The 21,750-nt window shown below is 39.6% G+C and overlaps 1 protein-coding gene across 8 annotated transcripts in view; it reads left to right on the top strand.

Moving 5' to 3' along the window:
• The window catches only part of mllt10 (MLLT10 histone lysine methyltransferase DOT1L cofactor), a 281,282-nt gene that overhangs the window by 38,629 nt on the left and 220,903 nt on the right, over positions 1 to 21,750 (top strand). The window lies entirely within an intron of this gene.

The raw sequence follows: 21,750 nt of genomic DNA on the forward strand, positions 1-21,750 counted from the left end.
CCTAAGAAAAAGTGCATGGCTGTCCACTCGCTCTATGCCTCTTATGCATTTATGTCAAATCACCTCTTGTATTTCCCTTTAAAGAGGAAAAATCCTAGTGAGATCAGCCTATCTTCTGAAAACATGCTCTCCCATCCTGGGTTTCTGGTAAATCTCCTCTTCATATCCTTCCCATGACAACGGTACCAGAACTGAATACAGTACTCGAAGTGTCTAACTAGAGTTTTATAGAGCTGCAGGATCACCTTGCAGTTCTTGAACTCAATCTTCCAACTAATGAAGGCCAACACACTATATGGCTTCTTAACCAATCTATAAAAACCATTCTACTTGCACTTCTAATTTGAGGGATCTGTTGAGATGGACCCCAAGATCCCTTTGTTATTCTACGCTGCTAAGAATCTTGCCATTAACTCCATACTTCGTCTTCAAGTTTGATCTTCTAAAGTGAATCACTTCATACTTTTTCAGATTGAGCTCCATCTGCCACTTCTCAGCCAGCTCTACATCCTTTCACTGTCCTGTTGTAAGGCACTGAAAAGGGTGAAGAAAAGATTACAACTATGATACCAGATATAAAGAGAGTACATAAAGAAAGGATTTCTTGGGAAAAGGAAGACGGATTGGTATCTAAAATGAGATCACAGATGCAGTGAGAGTGTTTCTTCTTGCGAAGCAAATGCATAATCAATACAAGGTGGCCTCCAAGAAATCCAGTAGTAAATGGGAAGCAGATGTGAAATGTTCAGCTTGCTATCACAGTGAAGAGTTAAGGTGATTATGAATTTAAAGAGAGGAAAACCAAACATATGAGCAGACAGGAATACAGCATAATGCTGATAGACTTGTATCAAGAAAGTACTTCTATGCTGTAAAATTACTTCATATCTAAACACATGATTCACATCAATATTGCATTAGTGTTCTGTGTTCTCACTGTTATAGATTGAAACTGCTTCTGATTCATATTCAGTTTTCAGAATTCAAAAAAAAAGACAGCAAATACTGCAAACTGCCCAAGAGGAGGAGGGTGAGCTGCTCCAAATGTCATTGGTGGCACTCACATCTACTGCGATGAAGTTCATTGTGAGGTTGGCCATGGCTAGAATTAATTCCTGCTTGAGCAAGGATTTGGGCGAGCTGAAATTTGCCTACTGCCGCAACAGGTCCACAGCAGACGCAACTGCACTGGCTCTCCATTTAGTCATAATCTACCTGGGCAGCAGCAATACCTACGTTAGCTTGCTGTTTGTTGCTTGCAGCTTGGTGTTAACCCTTCATCTCCTCACTTCTAAACCTGGGCCTCTGCATCTCCCTCTGCAACTGGATCCTTGGCCTCGTCATCAGAAAACCATAGTCAGTGTGGATTATGAATCAACACCGGCATACCTCAAAGATGTGTGCTTAGCCCACTGCTGTACCCTCTCAACCTCTTAGGGGATCCTGGGGACCCTGGGCTGAACATACTGATGCAATCACAAGAAAGGCACAACAGCAACTATAGAGTTGCTTAACTCCTTAAGAGTTTAAGGAGATTAGATATGTCACCAAAGACTTGCAAATTTCTACAAATGTTCCGTGGTGAACATTTAACTGGTTGCAACCCTGCCTGGAGGCTCCAGTGGTCATAAGAGGCTTCAGAGGGTTGTAGATTCAGCCAGCTCCATTGTGGAGACTAGATTTCCCACCATTGAGAACATCTTCATAAGTCAGAGCCTCAAGAAGGTGACATTTATCATTCAGGATTTATCATTCACCATTTAGGACATCCCTCTTCTCGTTATTACCATCAGGGAGGAGGTACAGATGCCTGAAGATACACATTGAAAGTTTTAGAAACAGCTTGTTTTTACTCCTTGCCATCAGATTTCTGAACAGTGCAAGAACCCACTAATACTTCCTCATATTCCTCTTGCCCAATTAATTTTATATCCTATTGTAAGTGGATAGTAACATTGTCTTGCACTGTACTGCTGCTACAGATCAATAAATTTTATGATATATATAATGTGTTAATAAACCTGATTTTCATTCTAATTCTTAAATAAAAAGAACAATGCTGGAAATGCTCATTAGTGGAAAGAGAAAAGAGTTAACTGACAAAGGGCCTTCAATCTTAAAAGTTGACTCTCTTGATATAGACAAAGTAATTGATCTGCAGATTTTGGTAATTAGCTCTATATTCATATTTACCTAGAAGATATTTAGAAATATGTTGTATGAAATATGGTACGGCAATGTAGTAGCAAATGAGAAGGTTGGACCACTGATTTTAAGTGATATGTTGATACTCCACTGTAGAGGCTTGGAAATTTAAGTTAAATTAAGTACATCATTTTACATACAGTGCTATAATCATGGCCCTAAAACAGGATTGTTACAAAAAACCATCTAGTTCAATAATGTTGTTGAAAGAAATCTGCTTCCACTGTCCATGTCTGGTGATTCTGTACTTTGTAATTGCCCTTCAAAGTGGCTTGGCAAGCCAGTCATTTGTATTAATACCACAACATTGAACCAGAAAAATGAAACACGGCAATAACTGATGCATTGGATTCAGATATGGCAAAATTGATCTTGCAACCTCATAATGTCTGGATTAGGAAAGCTGACCCACAGATTAGATAATCAGCAGTCTGATGTAGTTAAGTACAGAGCAGGTACTTAAAATACTTTAAAGTATTGGGGTCTTCAGTTTCAACCCTGAATGTATCCACTGCAACAGCACCTGAGGTTGAAAGGTATAGAAGAAGTTGACCTATGAATCTTGGAATTGGTTTATTGTTGCCTCATGTACTGAGGTATACTGTTCATACAGATCAATTCATTACACATTGCATTGAGGCACTACATGGTAATGCAGTATCAAGATACAGAGTAAAGTTTAATAGCTACAGAGGAAGTGCAGTGCAGGTAAACATTTGGGTGCATGGTCATAACGAAGTCGATTAAGGGGTCAAGTGTTCATTTTATTTCCCTGAGAGCTATTCCACAGTAGGGTAGGAGCTTCTTGAGCACAGTGTTATGTGCTTTTGGGCTTTTGTATCTTCTATCGAAGGTCACAGGCAGAGCAGTGGCCAGAGCAAGCTGTTATGCATCCAGATAGGATGTTTTCTTTAGCCTCCTGAGGAATAGAGGTGTTGGTGAGCTTTCTTGGCTGTAGCATCTATGTGGTTGGACCAGGACAGGCTATTGGTGATGTTCACTCCTAGAAACTCAAAGCTCTCAATCTTTTTGACTTCAGCACAATTAATGTAGCATATGGAGTATATGCACTGTCCCCTTCCTGAAGTAAATGTTTTGCTGACAGATAAAGGCTGCTGTAATTTATTTCAATTTAGTGATATGGTGTAGAACAGGTCCCTCTGGCCAAATGAGCTTTGCTCCCCTGCAACTTTTTTTTAAGGATATGTTCTTCGTAGCCCTATGCTCATCTATGGTTCATCTGCACAATAAAGACATCTACATTAGACTATTGTTTACTGAATACAGTTCTTTTTAACATTGGCACTCCACAAGGCTACAGAGAAGTCCTCCTTTTTCAAAGAAACGGTCTTCCCTTACCCACCCCCTCACCGATGTTGCCCTCAACCGCATTTCTTCCATTTCATGCACGTCGTCTTCTACCCCATCTTCCCGCCACCCTACCAAGAATAGGATTCCTCTTGTCCTCACCTGCCACCCCACCAGCCTTCTCGTCTAGCACAGAATTCTCCGGAACTTGCACCATCTCCAACGGGATCCCACCACCAAGCACATCTTCCTCCCCCCCCCCCCCCCCCCCCACTTTCTACTTTACAGGTAATGATGCCACCACCCCCCGTCCCCCCCCCCCCAAATCACCAGTCCCCATCCCCTTTTTGCCTGCCCATTGCCTCCCTCTGGTGCTCCTCCCCCCCCTTTCTTTCTTCCATGTCCTTCTATCACCACCTATCAGCCTCCCCCTTCTCCAGCACTATATTTCCTTCACCAATCAACTTCCCAACTATTTACTTCATCCCTCTCCTTTGCAGTTTCATACATCATCTTGTGTTTTTCTCTCTCCCCTCCCCCACCTTTTAAATCTACTCCTCATCTTTCCCCCCCAGTTCTGCCAAAGGGTCTGAGCCCGAAACACTAACTGTACTTTTTTCCATAGATGCTGCCTGGCCTGCTGAGTTCTTCCAGCGTTTTGTGTGTGTTGCTAGGATTTCCAGCATCTGCATGTTCTCTCTTGTTAAGCGTGTTGTTAAAGGCTTGCTTTATACAACGGTACAGCACAGGGACAGGCTCTGCAGCCCACATTGTTGTGTTGAAATAATTAAATGCCTAACTAGACTAATCCCTTGTGTTTACACATTGGCAATATTGTTCCATTCTTTACACACTCATGCCTGTCTAAGAGTCTCTTAAATGCCTCGATCATACAGTTTCATGCAAAAGATTGGGCACTCCTGGTCAAAATTTCTGTTACTGTGAATAGTTAAGTGGGTAGAAGAACTGATCTCCAAAAGTCATAAAGTTAAAGATGAAACATTCTTTTCAACATTTTAAGTAAATGAGTGTATTATTTTTGTTTTGTACAATTTTAGAGTGGGGTAAAAAGGAAAGGAGCTCTGTACAAAAGTTTGGGCACCCCAAGAGTTTTGAGCTCTCAGATAACTTTTACCAAGGTCTCAGACCTTAATTAGTTTGTTAGGGCTATGGCTTATTCACAGTCATTGTTAGGAAAGGCCAGGTGATGCAAATTTCAAAGCTTTATAAATACCCTGACTCCTCACACCTTATCCCAACAATCAGCAGCCATGGGCTCCTCTAAGCAGCTGCCTAGCACTCTGAAAATTAAAATAATTGATGCCCACAAAGCAGGGGAAGGCTATAAGAAGATAGCAAAGTGTTTTCAGGTAGCCGTTTCCTCAGTTTATAATGTAATTAAGAAATAGCAGTTAACACGAACGGTGGAGGTCAAGTTGAGGTCTGGAAGACCAAGAAAACTTTCTGAGAGAACTGCTCGTAGGATTGCTAGAAAAGCAAATCAAAACCCCTGTTTGACTGCAAAAGACCTTCAGGAAGATTTAGCAGACTCTGGAGTGGTGGTGCACTGTTCTACTGTGCAGTGACACCTGCACATTTACGACCTTCATGGGAGAGTCATCAGAAGAAAACCTTTCCTGCGTCCTCACAACAAAATTCAGTGTCAGAAGTTTGCAAAGGAACATCTAAACATGCCTGATGTATTTTGGAAACAAGTCCTATGGATTGATGAAGTTAAAATAGAACTTTCTGGCCGCAGTGAGCAAAGGTATGTTTGGAGAAAAAAGGGTGGAGAATTTCATGAAAAGATCAGCTCTCCAACTGTTAAGCACAGGGGTGGATCGATCATGCTTTGGGCTTGTGTTGCAGCCAGTGGCACGGGGAACTTTTCACTGGTAGAAGGAAGATGAATTCAATTAAATACCAGCAAATTCTGGAAGCAAACATCACACCGTCTGTAAAAGGAAAAAGAGGATGGCTTCTACAACAGGATAATGATCCTAAACACGCCTCAGAATCCACACTGGGCTACCTCAAGAGGCGCAAGCTGAAGGTTTTGCCATGGCCCTCACAGTCCCCTAAATTAAACATCATCAAAGATCTGTGGATAGACCTCAAAAGAGCAGTGCATGCAAGACGGCCCAAGAATCTCACAGAACTAGAAGCCTTTTGCAAGGAAGAATGGGCGAAAGTCCCCCAAACAAGAATTGAAAGACTCTTAGCTGGCTATGGAAAGTGTTTACAAGCTGTGATACTTGTCAAGGGGGGTGTTACTAAGTACTGACCATGCAGGGCGCTCAAACTTTTGCTTCGGGCCCTTTTCCTTTTTTGTAATTTTGAAACTGTAAAAGATGGAAATAAAAAAGTAATCTTGCTTAAAATATTAAAAAATGTGTCATCTTTAACTTTATGCCTTTTGGAAATCATGTCATCTTTTACTCATTTAACTATTCACAGTAACAGAAATTTTGACCGGGTGCCAAACTTTTGCATGCCACTGTATTTACCTTCACTATCACCCCTGCTAGTGCATTCCAGGGACTCACTACTCTGTTTCTTAAAAAAACAAATTGTTCCCATATCTCCTTTTCTGTTTTACTCCTCTCTTCCTAAAGTTGTGCACTCTAGTATTTGATATTTTGAGTCTGGGGAACAAAGATTGTCTACTCTGTGCCTCTCATAATCTTCTCTCAGGCTAACCCTCAGCAACTCCAGAGTAAACGGCCAACGTTTGTCCAATCTCTCTTTATAGACTATTCCCTCAAATCTGTCCTATAATGGGGTAATCAGAAATGAATACAATACTCCAAATGCAGCCTAACTAGAGTTTTATAAAATTGCAACATAATATCTTGAACTCGTGCCTCAACTGATTATGATATACACTGCTTCTATCACTGTATCAACCTGTGCAGCCACTTTCAGGGAGCTTGTGGACTTGACCTCAAATTCCCCTTGTACATCAACTCTGTCAAGAATTCTGCCATTAACTGTGTACTGTCCCTTTTGCATTTGATCTCCCAAAGTGCAAAACCTCACATTTGGCATTATTAAACTCCACTCTTCATCCATATCTGCAATTCAGCTATATCCCGTTCTGTCCTTTAGCAGTGCTGTAAGCTATCCACAGTTAAATTTCAAAGTAGAAAAGGTATCACTGTAAAATGACTCTTAAACATACAGGCTATATTATTTTAAAGAAAACATTAACAATAATATTCTTCACCTAGAAAATTATTATTGTAACAAAGATGAGAAAATCTACAGATGCTGGAAATCCAAAGCAGCACACAAAATGCTGATGGAACTCAACAGGTTAGGCAGCATCTATGGAAATGAATAAATAAATGACATTTCAGGCTGAGTCCCTTCTTCAGGACCTATAAAGAATAGAAGCAGCATTATGTATTCGTATAAAATAAAACTGCAAGCCTACAATTAGCAACACCAGAAACATGCAAATTTTAATGCAAAAGCATTATACAGAGGTTGAACTAAGCAATCCACAAACTCAAGAGATCAGATGAAATTTCTCCTGTCCACTCATTTCCTGTTGCAAACAGTGGTAGGTAATTAAATACCTCTTCTGTCATAGGAAGTCTCTCAAACTAATAATAATTGGTTTTCACAATGGTTCTGCTATGCCTCGGTGGCAGGTGGTCTGTTCCTTCTGCTGTTTACACTGGGTTTCTGTATGCTTCCAACAGATGGGGTGTGGGTTCTAAGTGCCATCCCAAATGTTCTTCCTTCAGTTATTGGTTAGGGAGTTCCAGGAATTAATGGGGAAATTTTGAGCACATCTTTTTTTCTGTATGACAAACTCTCTTCCTGTGATACAACTAGAATAGAGTGTCTGTTTTGGGAATGTGAGTAGTGTGGCCTATTCATTGGAGCTACTTCAGTGTAATAGGGCTTTATTGGAGAGATTGGGCTAGGATAGAATGCTGACTTAATTTATTCTTACAGTAGATTTGGATGTTCTTGCAGAGAAAGCATTAGTTTTCTTCCCAATGCCGTGACTTGCTGATTGCAGGTAGTAAACTCTTGGGCTTATCAAAAATATTTATAGACAGATTCTTTGTGAATTATGTGTTATGATTTCATATAGTGCCTGCCCTGCTGAGCATTTCCAACATTTTCTGCTATTGTAATTAGGCACAATATTTCATAAAAAGTAATTTAAAACCTTAAGTTTGATACATATTTATTTGCCTTTGATCGAAATAAACGTTAAAGAAGTCACCACTGTGCTATGTAACTGAAAATGAGGCACTTAACTGATGGAAAGTTGTCTCTGTGGACTAATGGTGAAATAAGCCAGCAAACAGTTAAGTGTGTAAATGATACAATGGCACTTTGAGAATGTACTATCTGCAGTAGGTAAGTCATGGCACTGAGAAGGTACCATTGCTTTCTTTATAAAATCCTTTCAATCCACTGTACGAATAAATGATATAAACTCAGCAAACTGTCCAAGTCCAATATCTCCACTGAGGGTCCAATTGCTGTTTTTGGAAATCTTTTGCCTCAGTTACTGTTGTATTGAAGGCAATGGTGAATAGTGTCTTTGTTGAAAGGTGGCTCCGTGAGAAATAATTCATGTTTTCCAACAGCCTTTTTCATTAGAGATTCAAACAAAATTCACAGCACTACTTGTTCAGTCACCTAGAACCTGTTAGATTCTGTCGTCATATCAGTGAGAGGCAGCAAGGCTATCTATCTACTGAGCCATGACTATTATCAATAATGTAGAACTGATCTGCTTAGAGCACCATTGTAAGCAGAATGTTGTCACAGGATAATGATAATGTTAAAGCAGCAGTGGTAAGCATCGTAGTCAGACTGCAGAGTTTGCACCTTCTCCCTGTGACTTATGGATTTCATACGGTTGCTCTTTTTTCCCCATATACCACAGAAAGTGTGGGTTGGTAGGTTAAAAGGTCTTAATGATTCTATGGGGAGGATAAAAGTGGGACTCCTCTATTGTCAAAATGAATCCAAACTCAGGTTGGAGGAACAACACCTTATATACCGGCTGGGTAGCCTCCAACCTGATGGCATGAACATTGACTTCTCTAACTTCCGTTAATGCCCCTCCTCCCCTTCTTAACCCATCCCTGACATATTTAGTTGTTTGCCTGTTCTCCATCTCCCTCTGGTGCCCCCCCCCCCCCACTTTCTTTCTCCTGAGGCCTCCCTTCCCATGATCCTTTCCCTTCTCCAGCTCTGTATCACTTTCGCCAATCACCTTTCCAGCTCTTAGCTTCATCCCACCCCCTCCGGTCTACTCCTATCATTTCGCATTTCCCCCTCCCACCTCTACTTTCAAATCTCTTACTAACTTTCTTTTCGGTTAGTCCTGATGAAGGGTCTCGGCCCGAAACGTCGACATCGCTTCTCCCTATAGATGCTGCCTAGCCTGCTGTGTTCTACCAACATTTTGTGTGTGTTGTTGTATAAAAAAGGGATTAGTATTTTATGGTTGGTATAAATTCAGTGGGCTGAAGTGCCTGTTTTTGTATGACTTGAAAACAGTAGTTCTTAGTAAGTGCCTCACAGACAGCCTGCTGAGCACCAGCTGCAGTTTGTCCACTGTGTATGGACTGCCATGTAGCTCTTCATAATTAGTGTTGGTTAAGAGATCTTCTCTACAAAGAAGAACCAAGACTGGTTTGATGAGAATGATCTGGAGGAGGTTACTGCAAATGCAAAAAGTCTCCGCTGTATCACCAGGAAAAGATATGGCTCTACAGCCCAAAGGCTGAGATCCAGCAGAAAACTTGTCATCACAACCATCACCCTCCCAAAAATAATTGTGGGTGGAAGTGGTGCAGGAGGCCAAACAGTTCACTGCTTGCCATGATGTACAACGATTCTTAGTTTCTCAAAGTTATCTGTTTCTCAAGAACCAAAGATCTCACTACACTGTGTAATTATAAGTGTGTAATGGGAGGAGGATACTGCAAGAGCATCTGTACTTTCATCTATATCAGAATCTAGCACATAAATGCTCACTTCTGGCCAGAAGTGGCCAATGAATTTTGGCTTTCTGCTGAGACCTCTGCCACCATAGAAACCGGTGTGCATTCAATTTAATTTGTTCTGTGTCGTTTCAAGGAATCGTTCAAAGCACTGTGCAGGGTAATGGGATCAGGCAGATCCTAGCTCTAGCACTAAAGGCTTGCACTCTAGCTAAACTGTTTCTATAAAGTTAGAACATGGATTTGCCCATCAAAGTGAAAAATCTATATTTGAAATGTTTTCAAAAGTAAGGCAAATCTTGCATCCAAATTATTGTTCTAATGTCATTGTTAGCAAATATTGGAATGTGTAGTTGACACTGTCAGATGGCACATGCATTCTCTTTATCAGCGTTCAATTCTGATTTCGCCAGGCTTATTCAAATCTAGATCTAATTTTAGCCTTGGTCCAAATATGTAGACAAAATAGTAAATTCCAGCAGTGAGACTGTTCTATGGCAATCGAGAGGAACAAATACTGCACTGCTGGAATGAAGACAGTTGTCGTTGTTGTAGTTCAGTTAGACCATTGTGTTACACTGTCACAAAAGCAATTATCAGTTTTCAAATTTACCATTTACAGATGGAACCACCGTACATTTCATAATCACTCAAGCTGTTTCCTCTTTGCTATATTGAAAAAGGCTTCTACCTTTAAGGTGTTATAGTATAGTTTAGCTCAGTCACAATAAAAATGTGCAGGTAGAAAATCAGCAGGAAACAAGTCCAAGGCATAGGTCGATTCTTTTTCTTTTTTCTTTCTGAATTCCAGCTGAATAGAAATTGGATACGGCAAGATTCTATTTGGAAACAAGTGGGCTTGGATTAAATAATAGTATGATCTTTCACTGGAAAGGATGCAGAAGGTTTAAAACGGGGCATAATACCGCTACTAATGAAAAGGAGGTTATGTTCATTAAACTCCGTTTACCATTAGTTCCTTGTTTATTTTCCATTATGTGAATTACCTTAATAGCCATTGGTACGATTGCAAAACAACTTATTCAGGAAATCAAATGAGACCCCTCACAAGAAATGTAGCTTCTCTACTGAGGTAACCATCTTAAAATTATTAACTTAGAGTGCTCAACTTTTATTAAGTCACTGATGTTGAGGTTATTCATGGAATTGGTGACATCAATTTTATTGCTCATCCATAATTTCCCTCAAGTGGTGATTGGCAACCTCAACAAATACAGCCTGCCTGATAAACATACTCCATGTTTTGCTGGATTGAGAGATTCAGGATTTGAACAAAGCAATAATGAAGCACTGGCAACACAATTCCAAGTTAGGAAAGTGTGTGATTAAATGGGAATCTTCAGCAGCTGGTGGCATTCCAACCCATCTATTAGGGAGATGCTATAAGTAGCAAGGAGCTTTGCCAAGTCACTACAGCCAATTTAATAGGTGATATTTACTGTAGTCACGGTGCAGCAACATTGAAGATACCATTTAAGGTAGCTGTTGAGTTTCACACAAGCAAAATGATTTGGCTTGAATGAATGATGTTGATAGGCAAGTGAAAAATATTCTATCCATCTCCAGACTTGGGCCTTGTGCATAATGAAAAGGATTCCAAAAAGTCAGGACCCACCCCAAACTGCTCTTGCTGTCACAGTATTTAGGTAGCTAGTCCTGTTATCAGTTTAGCTAATTGTGGCAATCAAGATGTTGATGGTAGGAAGTGTGGTTATGATAATAATATAGCCAGGTGGTCAGATTCTTTCTGGAGACGATTATCACCTCATACTTAAAAAGCAGCAGGTGAGTTGCTGCATATCAGCACATACTGCAATGATGTCTCAGATCAACTGCTTCATCTTCTCAAAAGTAACAAACTGAACCGAATCAGCAATGAAAGTCCCCACTTCTGAGCACAGAATAGAAGAAATCCTGTAGCAGTATCCTGGATTGAGTTTTTAGTGTGACTGTGCCGAAGTATACTATAACACCTTAAAGATAGATGCCTTTTTTCAATATAACAAATAAGAAACAGCTTATGAATGATTATGAAATTTACAGTGGTTCCATCTGTAAATGGTAAGTTTGAGAACGGAATTATTTTTTTAACAGTAACACAGTGGTAGGATTTGAGTACAATGTAGAAGAATTGATGGAATGCTGCACTGTTTAAGATGAGATATTAAGATGAAGCTACATCTGTTCAAGATGGATGCAAAGTATCCATGACAATTTTTCAAGATAAGTTTGTTGATATCATTGACAATGCTCTGCCCTCAGCCAGTTGCACCCCCCAAAAAACATACCATGTATCCAGTATTCGAAAATTGCAGCCTGCCACTTGTACCAGTTTAGTACACATATTATAATATATATGCATACCTGTACATGCTTAACATACTTAATGATTATTGGGCAGGTGTTTATCCAAACCTCTTCTTTACTGTAAATGCTTTTAAAATTAATCAAGCTTAACTTTTCCTTTGGAAATCCAAGTTGATAACACTTCATAATATTTTAATTTCCTAGATAACTTTCTATTACTTTAAATGTGGATTCCATATATTTTCCTGTCACTGATGCTAGCAGATTGATCTTTAGTTCCTTGTTTTTTTCTTAAATATGGGAATTTCATCACTTGTCTTATACTTCTACCCTGATTCTATGCTGTCAGCCACATAAAAGTAGGACGAGGTAGGTCAATCATGAAAACAAGTTCATTAACACATCTAAAAGGGCAAAGGGATGTCTTGAAGAGCAATTTGTGTGCTGTGTAGGAAACTATGAAAGTGTTCTGTGTCAAGGGGGCCATGTGTATAGGAAATGCATCTAGCTGAAGCTCCTAGGCAAGGATTGCAAGCTTGAGATGCAACTGGCAACACATCGGAGCAAAAGAGATGTCGAGGATTCCCTGGTTTGTAAATGAATTTGACTGCAAAGATTCTGAAACCAATAGGAGTGAGGGATTTTGTGATTAGAGGCAGGACAGTGAAATATTTCTGTATCAACTTGTCTATGATATCAAGGTATGAAACATCACAGGGATAACAGGATTTGGTTGGTGTTTGAAGGGGAAGTTTACTTGCGTGGTTGTGGAAGATCAACATAAGCCTGCAGGAGGATGAGGTTGCAGGACATTGTAATGGAAAATAAATAAAAGTGCACCAGGTGGTTGAGTGTTTGACACTATGAGGAAAATAACTGGTGTGATTTTAAATATAAGTAGATGGAAATGGAATATGAGCAGTAGGGAATACAAACAGTAATTTTGGATTGCGTCTGCAACATTTTGGACAGAGAGGGAGAGCAGCCAGATGTCTTGGTACATGTTGTTATCAATGACATAGGAAGGAAAAACAAAGAGGTCCTGAAAAGAGAATTTAGAGAGCTAGGTAGAAAGCTGAGAAGCAGGACCGCCCGGGTAGTAATTTCTGGATTGCTGCATGTGCCATGTGCCAGTGAGGGTAGAAACAGGATGTTTTGGCAGATTAATGTGTGGCTGAGAAGCTGGTACAGGGGGCAAGGCTTCAGGTTCTTGGATCATTGGGATCTCTTCTGGGTGAGATATGACCTGTTCAAAAGTGACAGGTTGGACCGGAACCCGAAGGGAACCAATTTTCTCACAGGCAGGTTTGTTAGGGCTGTTGGGGTAGGTTTAATCTAATTTGGCAGGGGAGTGAGTACTGGAGTGAAGGGACTCAGGATAGGACGGATGGTAAAAGGCAAAGATAGCGTGCAGTCAGATTGTCAGGAAGGACATGCAGATGATAGGACATAATTGCAGCTTGCAGGGTGAATATCAGTGCATTAGGGATACAGAATCAAAAAGGGAGTACTCAAAATGTTATATCTCAAAACACAGTAAGCGAAATAAGGGGGATGATCTTGTTGCACTGTTACAAATAGTCAGGTATGAGGTTGTGGCCATCACAGAATCGTGGCTGAAGAATGGTTGTAGTTGAGAGCTGAATGTCCAAGGTTATGCTTTGTATTGGATGGATAGGAAGGTAGGCAGAGGGATGGCGTGGCTCTGCTGGTAAAGAATGGCACAAAGTCAGTAGAAATATGTGACATATATGAATTATGTCAGAAGATTCAAATCCTTGTGGGTTGATTTGAGAAACTGCAAGGGTAAAAGGACCCTGATGGCTGTTATATAAAAAGCCTCCCAACAGTGGCTCGGATTTGGTCCACAGATTACAACAGGAAATGGAAAAAGCACGTCAAAATGGCAACATACGATAGTCATGGGAGATTTTAACATACAGGTTGATTTGGAAAATCAGGTTGGTAATGGATTTCAAGAGAGTAAGTTTGTTGAATGCGTAAGAGATGGCTTTTTAGAGCAGTTTGTCATTCAGCCTACTGGGGAATCAGTTATACTGTATTGCAGGTTATCTGTAATGAACTGGAGGCGATTCGGGAGCTTAAGGTAAAAGAAGCCTTAGGAACCGGTGACCACAATATGATTGAATTCAACTTGAAATTTGATAGGGAGAAAGTAAAGTCTGACATAGCAGTATTTCAGTGGAGTAAGTGAAATTACAGTGGTATGAGAGAGGAGTTGGTCAAAGTAAATTGGAAGGAGATGCTGGCAGGGATGACAGCAGAGCAGCAACAGTGAGAGTTTCTGGGAAAAATGAGGAAGGTGCAGGATCAATGTATTCTGAAAATGAAGAAATTCTCAAATGGCAAAATAGTACAACCATGGATGACAAGGGAAGCCAAAGTTAATGTAAAGACAAAGGCAAACAACAAAGCAAAAATTAGTGGGAATGTTAGAGGATTGGCAAGTATTTTAAGAACTTACAGAGAGCAACTAAAAGAATCATTAAAAGGAAAAAGATGAAGTACATAAGCAAGCTAGCAAATAATATCAAAGTGGATAGTAAAAGCTTTCTCAAGTATGTTTTAAAAAATAATAATAAGAGAGATGAGAGTGGATATTGGACGGCTAGAAAATGAGGCAGGAGAAATAATAATGGGGACAAGGAGATGGCTGATGAACTAAATGAGCATTTTGCATCAGTCTTCACTGTGAAAGACACGAGCAGTGTGCCAGATGTTGTAGTGTGTGAAGGAAGAGAAGTAGGTGCAGTTACTGTTACAAGGGAGAAGTTGCTCAAAAAGCTGAAAGACCTAAAAATACGTAAGTCACCTGGACCAGATGAACTGCACCCTAGGACTCAGAAAGAGGAAGCGTTAGGAATTGTAGTGGCATTAGAGAACTGGAAATTTGCAAATGTTACTCCACTCTTTAAGAAAGGAGAAAGGCAGCAGGAAGGAAATTATAGACCAGTTAGACTGACCTCAGTGGTTGGGAAGTTGTTGCAGTCAGTTGTTAAAGATGAGGTGATGGAGTACTTGACAAAGGGAAAATCCTGCCTGACAAACCTGTTGGAATTCTTTGAGGAGATTACAAGTAGGATAGATAAAGGGGATGCAGTGGATGTTGTATATTTGGTCTTTCAGAAGGCCTTTGACAAGGTGCCACACAAGTTAAGAGCCCATGGTATTACAGGGAAGTTACTGTATGGTAAGAGCATTGGCCGATTGGTAGGAGGCAATGAGTGGGAATAAAAGGATTCTTTTCTAGTTGTCTGCCTGTGACTGTTGGTGTTCCGTAGGGGTTGGCGTTGGGACTGCTTCTTTCTATGCTGCCTATCAGTGATTTAGATGAGGGATTAGATGGCTTTGTTGCCAAATTTGTAGATGATACAAAGATTGATGGAGGGGCAGGTTGTGTTGAGGAGACAGGTAGGCTGCAGAAGGACTTAGATTAGGAGAATGGACAAGAGAGTGGCAAGTGAAATGCCATGCTGGAAAATGCTGGGAATGAAAGGATTCTCATATGAGGAATGTTTGATAGCTCTGGGTTTGTACTCAATGGAATCTAGAAGGATGAGGGGATATAATTGAAACCTTTTGAATACTGAAAGGCCTAGGCTGAGTAGATGTGGACAAGATGTTTCCCATGATGGGGGAGTCTAGGACTAGAGGGCACAGCCTCAGGATAGGGGGTGTCCATTTTAAACAGGGATGTGGAGAAATTTCTTTAGCCAGTGGGTTGTGACTTTGTGGAATTTATTGCCACAGGCAGCTTTGAAGGCTAGGTCATTGGGTGTATTTAAAGCAAAGATTGATAGGTTCTTGATCGGATATGACATCAAGGGGTTACTGGGAGAAGGCCAGGGAGTGGTGCTGAGGAGGGGAAAAAAGGATCAGAATCGATGGGCCAAATGGCCTAATTCTGCTCATATGTTTTCTGGTCTTATGGAATGGGTTGAAATTCATGTGTGAAAGCACAGTAACTGTGGAAAAAAATTGTAAGTTCCAAGTATAAATAGCCTTGTGGGGCTTGATGTTCCTGTAATAAATGAAGAATAGTTTGAAATGGCACAGAAGATTGAGCTTTAAATGATGCATACTGTTCAAAAAAAGATGGAAAGGGACAAATGGGGCAATGCTAATTAAGGAAGCTATTATAGAAATTGCAGACATTTTTGGGAAAAAATAGAAGCTGGTCAGTGAATGCAATCTAAATTAATCCTACTTCCTGGTGCTTAGAATTGGAATTGGTTTAGTATTGTCACAGGTACTAAGGTATGTTGAAATGTTTGTATACTGTTTAGACAGATCAAATCATTGTACAGTGAATTGTGATAGAACATGGTAAAATAATAGCAATGCAGAATAAGTGTAACAGCTATGGAGAAATTACAGTGCAGGTAAACAATAAGGTGCAGGATCATAACTAGGTAGGTTCTGAGGTCAAGAGTCTATCTTGTTACACTAGAAAGTTATTTAATGGACTTGTAGCCATGGGGGTAGAAGCTCTCCTTTGGCCTAGTGGAATGTGCTTTCAGGCGTTTGTATCTTCTACCTGATTGATGATGATGACGAGAATGCCTGGGGTGCATGGGATCTTAGGTTACAATAATTGCTTCATTGAGGCTTCAAGAAATAGATACAGAGTCAATGGCAGGGAGGCTGTTTTCTGTGATGTACTGAGCTATGTCCACAACTCTGCAGTTTCTTGCCACCTCATTCTGAGCAGTTGTATACCAAGCTTGTAATGCATTTAGATATCCAAAGCCCTGCAAATTATGGTACTTTAACAATTCATCCAAATTCTTTGAAATTGAGGGTTTCAACCTCCACCAGCCTCTGCAAGTAATGAGTTCCACAGCCCTTAATTGACTGAAATAATTTTCTCTCTTTTTATCAATTAATAAACCTCTGCTAAGAAAAATGGACCTTTTTGTTCACCAGTTTTATATTTCTCTGTTAAACTTCTTTGTTTCCAGTGAAGATAATCCCAGCCTGATCTCACATAACTACATTTGCAAGAAAGTTTGCGAACCCTTTGCACTTACTTAGTTGTTTTACATTAATTACTCATAAAATGTGGTCTGATCTTCATTTAAGTCAATAATAGACAAACACAATCTGCCTAAACTAATAACAGATAAGCAATTGTACTTCTTTACTGAGTACAGTACACCATTTAAACAATCACGGTCTCGGTTCAAAAAAGTATGTGAACATCTTGGGTAATGCCTCATACAAACACTATTTGGAGTCAGGTGTTCCAATCAATGAGATGAGATTGGAGATGTGGACTGTAGAGGTGCCTTGCCCCATAGAACAGACACACAAAGTCAGGTTACTGATAGAGCTTGCTCATCTGTTTATGTGCACCATGCCTCGATCAAAACAACTTTCAGAGGACCTTAGAAGAAGAACCGTAGAGATGCATGAAGCCGGAAAAGACTACAAAAGCATTTGTAAAGATGCAAGTGATCATCGATCCACGGTGAGAGAAATTGTGTACAAATTGAGGAAATTCAGTACTTGTGCTACTCTCCCTAGGAGTGGGCGTCCTGCAAAGATCACACCAAGGGCACAACATGCAATGCTGAATGAGGTGAAAAAGAACCCAAGGGTAACAACAAAAGACCTGCAGAAATCTCTAGAATTTGTTGAAGTCTTTTAAAAAAAAACACTGAACAACAATGGCATTCATGGAAGGACGCCATGGATGAAACCACTGCTGTTCAAAAAAATGTTTCTGCATGCCTCCAGTTTGCAAAAGACCACCCGGATGCTCCACAACACTTCTGGGACAATATTCTGTGGACAGATGAAACGAAAGTTTTAAAACTTTTTGACAAAAATGCGCACCACTATGTTTGGAGGGAAAGGGGCACAACAACACCAAAACCATCCAAGCTGTGAAACATGATGAAAGGAGCATCAAGGTTTTGGGTTGTTTTGCTGCCTCAGGGCCTGGATAGCTTGCAATCAATGGGAAAACAATAAATTCAAAATTGTATCAGGACATTTTACAGGAAAATGTCAAGGAAGGCGTAATAGAAGTAGGATGATGCAACAAGCCAATGATCCAAAGACAAGAGTAAATTAACAACAGAATGGTTTAAAAATAAGAAATTTTGTGTATTGGAATGGGCAAATCAGAGCCCAGACCTTAACCCAAGAGGGCTAGTCATGCAAGGTATCCCAGAAATATTGATGAACTGAAACAGTTTTGCATGGAGGATTGGTTTATAATTCCTCCTCGTCACTCTGCAAGTCTGATCAGCAACTACAGGAAACATTTGGTGGAGGTTATTTACTGGAGGTTCTACCAGTTATTACATACAAGAGTTCCCATACTTTTTCCAGCCTGGACCGAGAATGATTAAACAATATGTTCCATAAAGACATGAAAATTATAGTTTGCATGTTATTATTTCAGGCAGTTTGTATTTGTGTATTATTGTGACTTAGATGATGATCAGACCACTTTTTATGAGTAATTAATGCAGAAAGACAGGTAATTGCAAGTGGTTCATGAACTTGATCTTACAACTATATATAGTTATTTTAACTATAACTATATTTCTGTAGACCTTCACTTCCTTGTTGATTTATCTGCTGTCTTCTGAAGTGTTTAAATATGCAGTACAATATTCCTCTGTTCTAATGTTCACATCCTTCTATTTGTTCTACAGTCTCTTTGAATATATTGCCTTCACCAAATTCATTATGTTCGAATTCTCCAGATTATTTTGAGTTTGCCATTTTTTTCCTTCATACCGAATTAATATGTGCATAGCTATTTGTAAACCGTCCCTTTATTTCTTGCTATCAAGTATTTACTACCAGTTGTTTAAGCGTCGTCAGAACTTAATTTTGAAAAGTAAGGGACCTCACACAAAGCTCTGCAGAACACCATTGTACAAGTTACTAAAATTGCCATTGACCATTACTTATTATTTTTCCCACAAAGCAAATTTTTAGCTCAAATGTACTTTTGGAGATGAAGGGCTTGATGGTTTTGGCTATATGAAATGTTTTATTAAATGCCTTGCTAAAATCCAGACATTATATAGCAAGTCCATTCTGATTACCATTAGATACCTCTTCCAAAAATGCAATTAATTCATTTAGACTATGTTCTGTTAGCATTTAACCTGTTGTTTCTCTGTAAGTTGTTCCTTAGAAAATTTTCCAATAATTTGCCCATTTTTTTTAAGAGTGACAGTGGAGAGCAGGGTCTATTAAATCCTGTGCTGAAGCAGAAGATGTTCATGGTGCTTATGGAATACTTGGATCTGTCTTCATGGAATATTGAGATGAGTGATACAATAACATTAAGGAGAAAGAATGTGATGTTTTGCAAATTCCAAATATAGTGGGAGAGTGTATATAAGATAGAAAACAAATGAACAGGCCTAGAGAAAATTATTGGAATTAAATCTGAGGGATAGCATTAATCAGCATTTGGAGAGGTAGAGGTGAATCAAACACAGCCTTATTAAGAGAAGGAAGAGTCTGATTAATAATCAGATTTTTTTGAGTGAGAGATTTTAGCAAGGTTTTTCCGCAAAAAGCCAACATGGAATATTGATAAGAAAGGTCAAAGCCCATGGGATCTAAGGAGGAGTGTCAAGTTTGATTAAAAATTTGTGTAGTCAGTTAACTATCGATGAATTTTAGTGAATGAGAGACAATGAAGTATAAAGTTCCACAGAGCTCAGTATTATTCTCATCTTTTCTATGACGTATATTAATGAGTCAGACTGAAACATAGGGACCATGATTAAGAAATTGGCCAGTGTTACCAAACTAATCAATGTGGTTATCATGAGGAAGAAAGTTCTAGGTTTCAGGAAAATACTCAGTGATTAGTAGGATAAGCATAAAAGTGGTAAAGTTATACATCCTGGAGAATAGTAATGCATTTGAAGAACAGTGATATAATTGATGGTAGTGTACCAAGAAGCATAAGCAAAAGGATCTTGGAGTGTCTGTTTACAGATCCTTGAAGGTAGTAGTAAAGATGAATAAGGTGACCAAGAAAACGTATTGGGTAAGATCTGTCCTCACTGAATGTATATAAACGAAAGCAGGGTAAGTCATTGAGTAGGTGGACTGGACAATATCCAGGGAATCATCTTCAAATCTAAATGAATGCACGACAGTTGTCACCAACTAATCTAATTAACAAGTTCCAAAACCTGGGCCTCTGGATCTTTGACTTCCTCACCGAGAGATCACAGTCAGTGTGGATCAGAATTAACATCTCATGTTCGCTGACAATCAACCTGTCACACCTCAAGGATTTATGCCTCGCCTGTTGCTCTATTCTCTCTATATCCACAACTGTATGGCTAGGCACAGCTCAAAAGGCGCCTGTAAATTTGCCAATGGCACAACTGCTGTTGGCAGAATTTCAGATGGTGGCAGGGATGTATACAGGAGCAAGACAGATCAGCTGGTTGATCAGTCACAATATCTTTGCACTCAACATCAGTAAGACCGAAGAATTAACTTCAGGAAAGGGAAGTTGGGGGAACACACACTAGTCCTCATTGAGGGATCAGCAGTGGAAAGAATGAGCAGTTTCAATTTCCTGTGTGTCAATATCTCTGAAGATCTATCCTGAGCCCAACATATTGATGGAATTACAATGAAGGCATGACACCAGCTATATTTCATTAGGAGTTTGAGAGCATTGTAACTGGTTACATCACTATCTGTTATGGAAGGGCCACTGCACAGTATTGGAAAAAGCTGCAGAAAGATATAAACCCAGCCAGCTCCATCATGGGCACAAGCCTCCTCAGCATCGAGGACACCCCAGACAGGTGCATCCATCATTAAGGACCCTCATTACCCAGGACATGCCCTGTTATTGCTACACTCAAGGAGGAGGTACAGGGGCCTGAAGATGCACACTCTGTTTCAGGTGCAGCCTATTCCCCTCCACCATCAGATTTCTGAATGGGTTATGAACCCATGAACACTACCTCACTAATTTTTGCTCTCTTTTTGCACCACTTATTTTTATATAATTTCGTATATATTTTCTTGTTATGTATTGCTATCACAAAACAACAAATTTCTTAACGTATGCTCGTGATGTTAAAGCTGATTCTGATTTTGTCACATTAGAATTGTATAAAACAATCTGCTAAATTGCAGCTAGAGTACCATATACAGTTTGGTCACCACATCACAGGAAAAGTATATATTACATGAAAAATTAGAATAAGAGTTCAGATGAGCGTTAAAATACTAGAACTGCGAGGAAAGATTATTTAAGCTGGAGTTATTTTCTTTGTAACATGGGAGTATGAAAAGGACCCATTTTATTGGTAGAAAGCCTGATACTTCAGGGAAATAAACTTGTCAGTTGATGGGTGGATTAGAGGGAATTTGAGAAAATATTACTAGGTATTTGGAACTCACTACATGAAAAAGTGGTGGAGGAGTAATCTGAGATCATATTTAGAAAGGTAAATGGATGGGCCAAAAGTTGGAAAATTGTCCTTACATTTCTGGCTAGCTTGAGCCTGATGATGGTCTCATTGGTTGCATTCTGTGCTGTCATTTCCTGACATTCTCTTCATTGCAGCCTGCTAGGTAACCCAAGGCTATTTCAACTTGTGCAAAGCCTTACAATTTCTTTGCAAACTTAAATGTGCTCTGAATTTTGCTTAAATGTTCATGATATTCCTTTTTAATTATTGTTACTGTATTTGTACTTGTATGGAGTCATTATCACCTGTTGTGTTAACTATAATTAACAAAATGGGGTATAATATAATCATACTTGAACTGGAGTATTAGACTTAAATATAATAGAGCTTGCACCCAAACTTAAAGGCAAAATTCAATTTCCATGTTTAAATTTGCGTGCATGGGAAACAAAACTGATTGTACCCTGACAACACGTTTATCATCT

This window comes from Hemitrygon akajei, chromosome 8 (assembly GCF_048418815.1).
Source record: "Hemitrygon akajei chromosome 8, sHemAka1.3, whole genome shotgun sequence".
In the NCBI taxonomy this organism is placed as follows: domain Eukaryota; kingdom Metazoa; phylum Chordata; class Chondrichthyes; order Myliobatiformes; family Dasyatidae; genus Hemitrygon; species Hemitrygon akajei.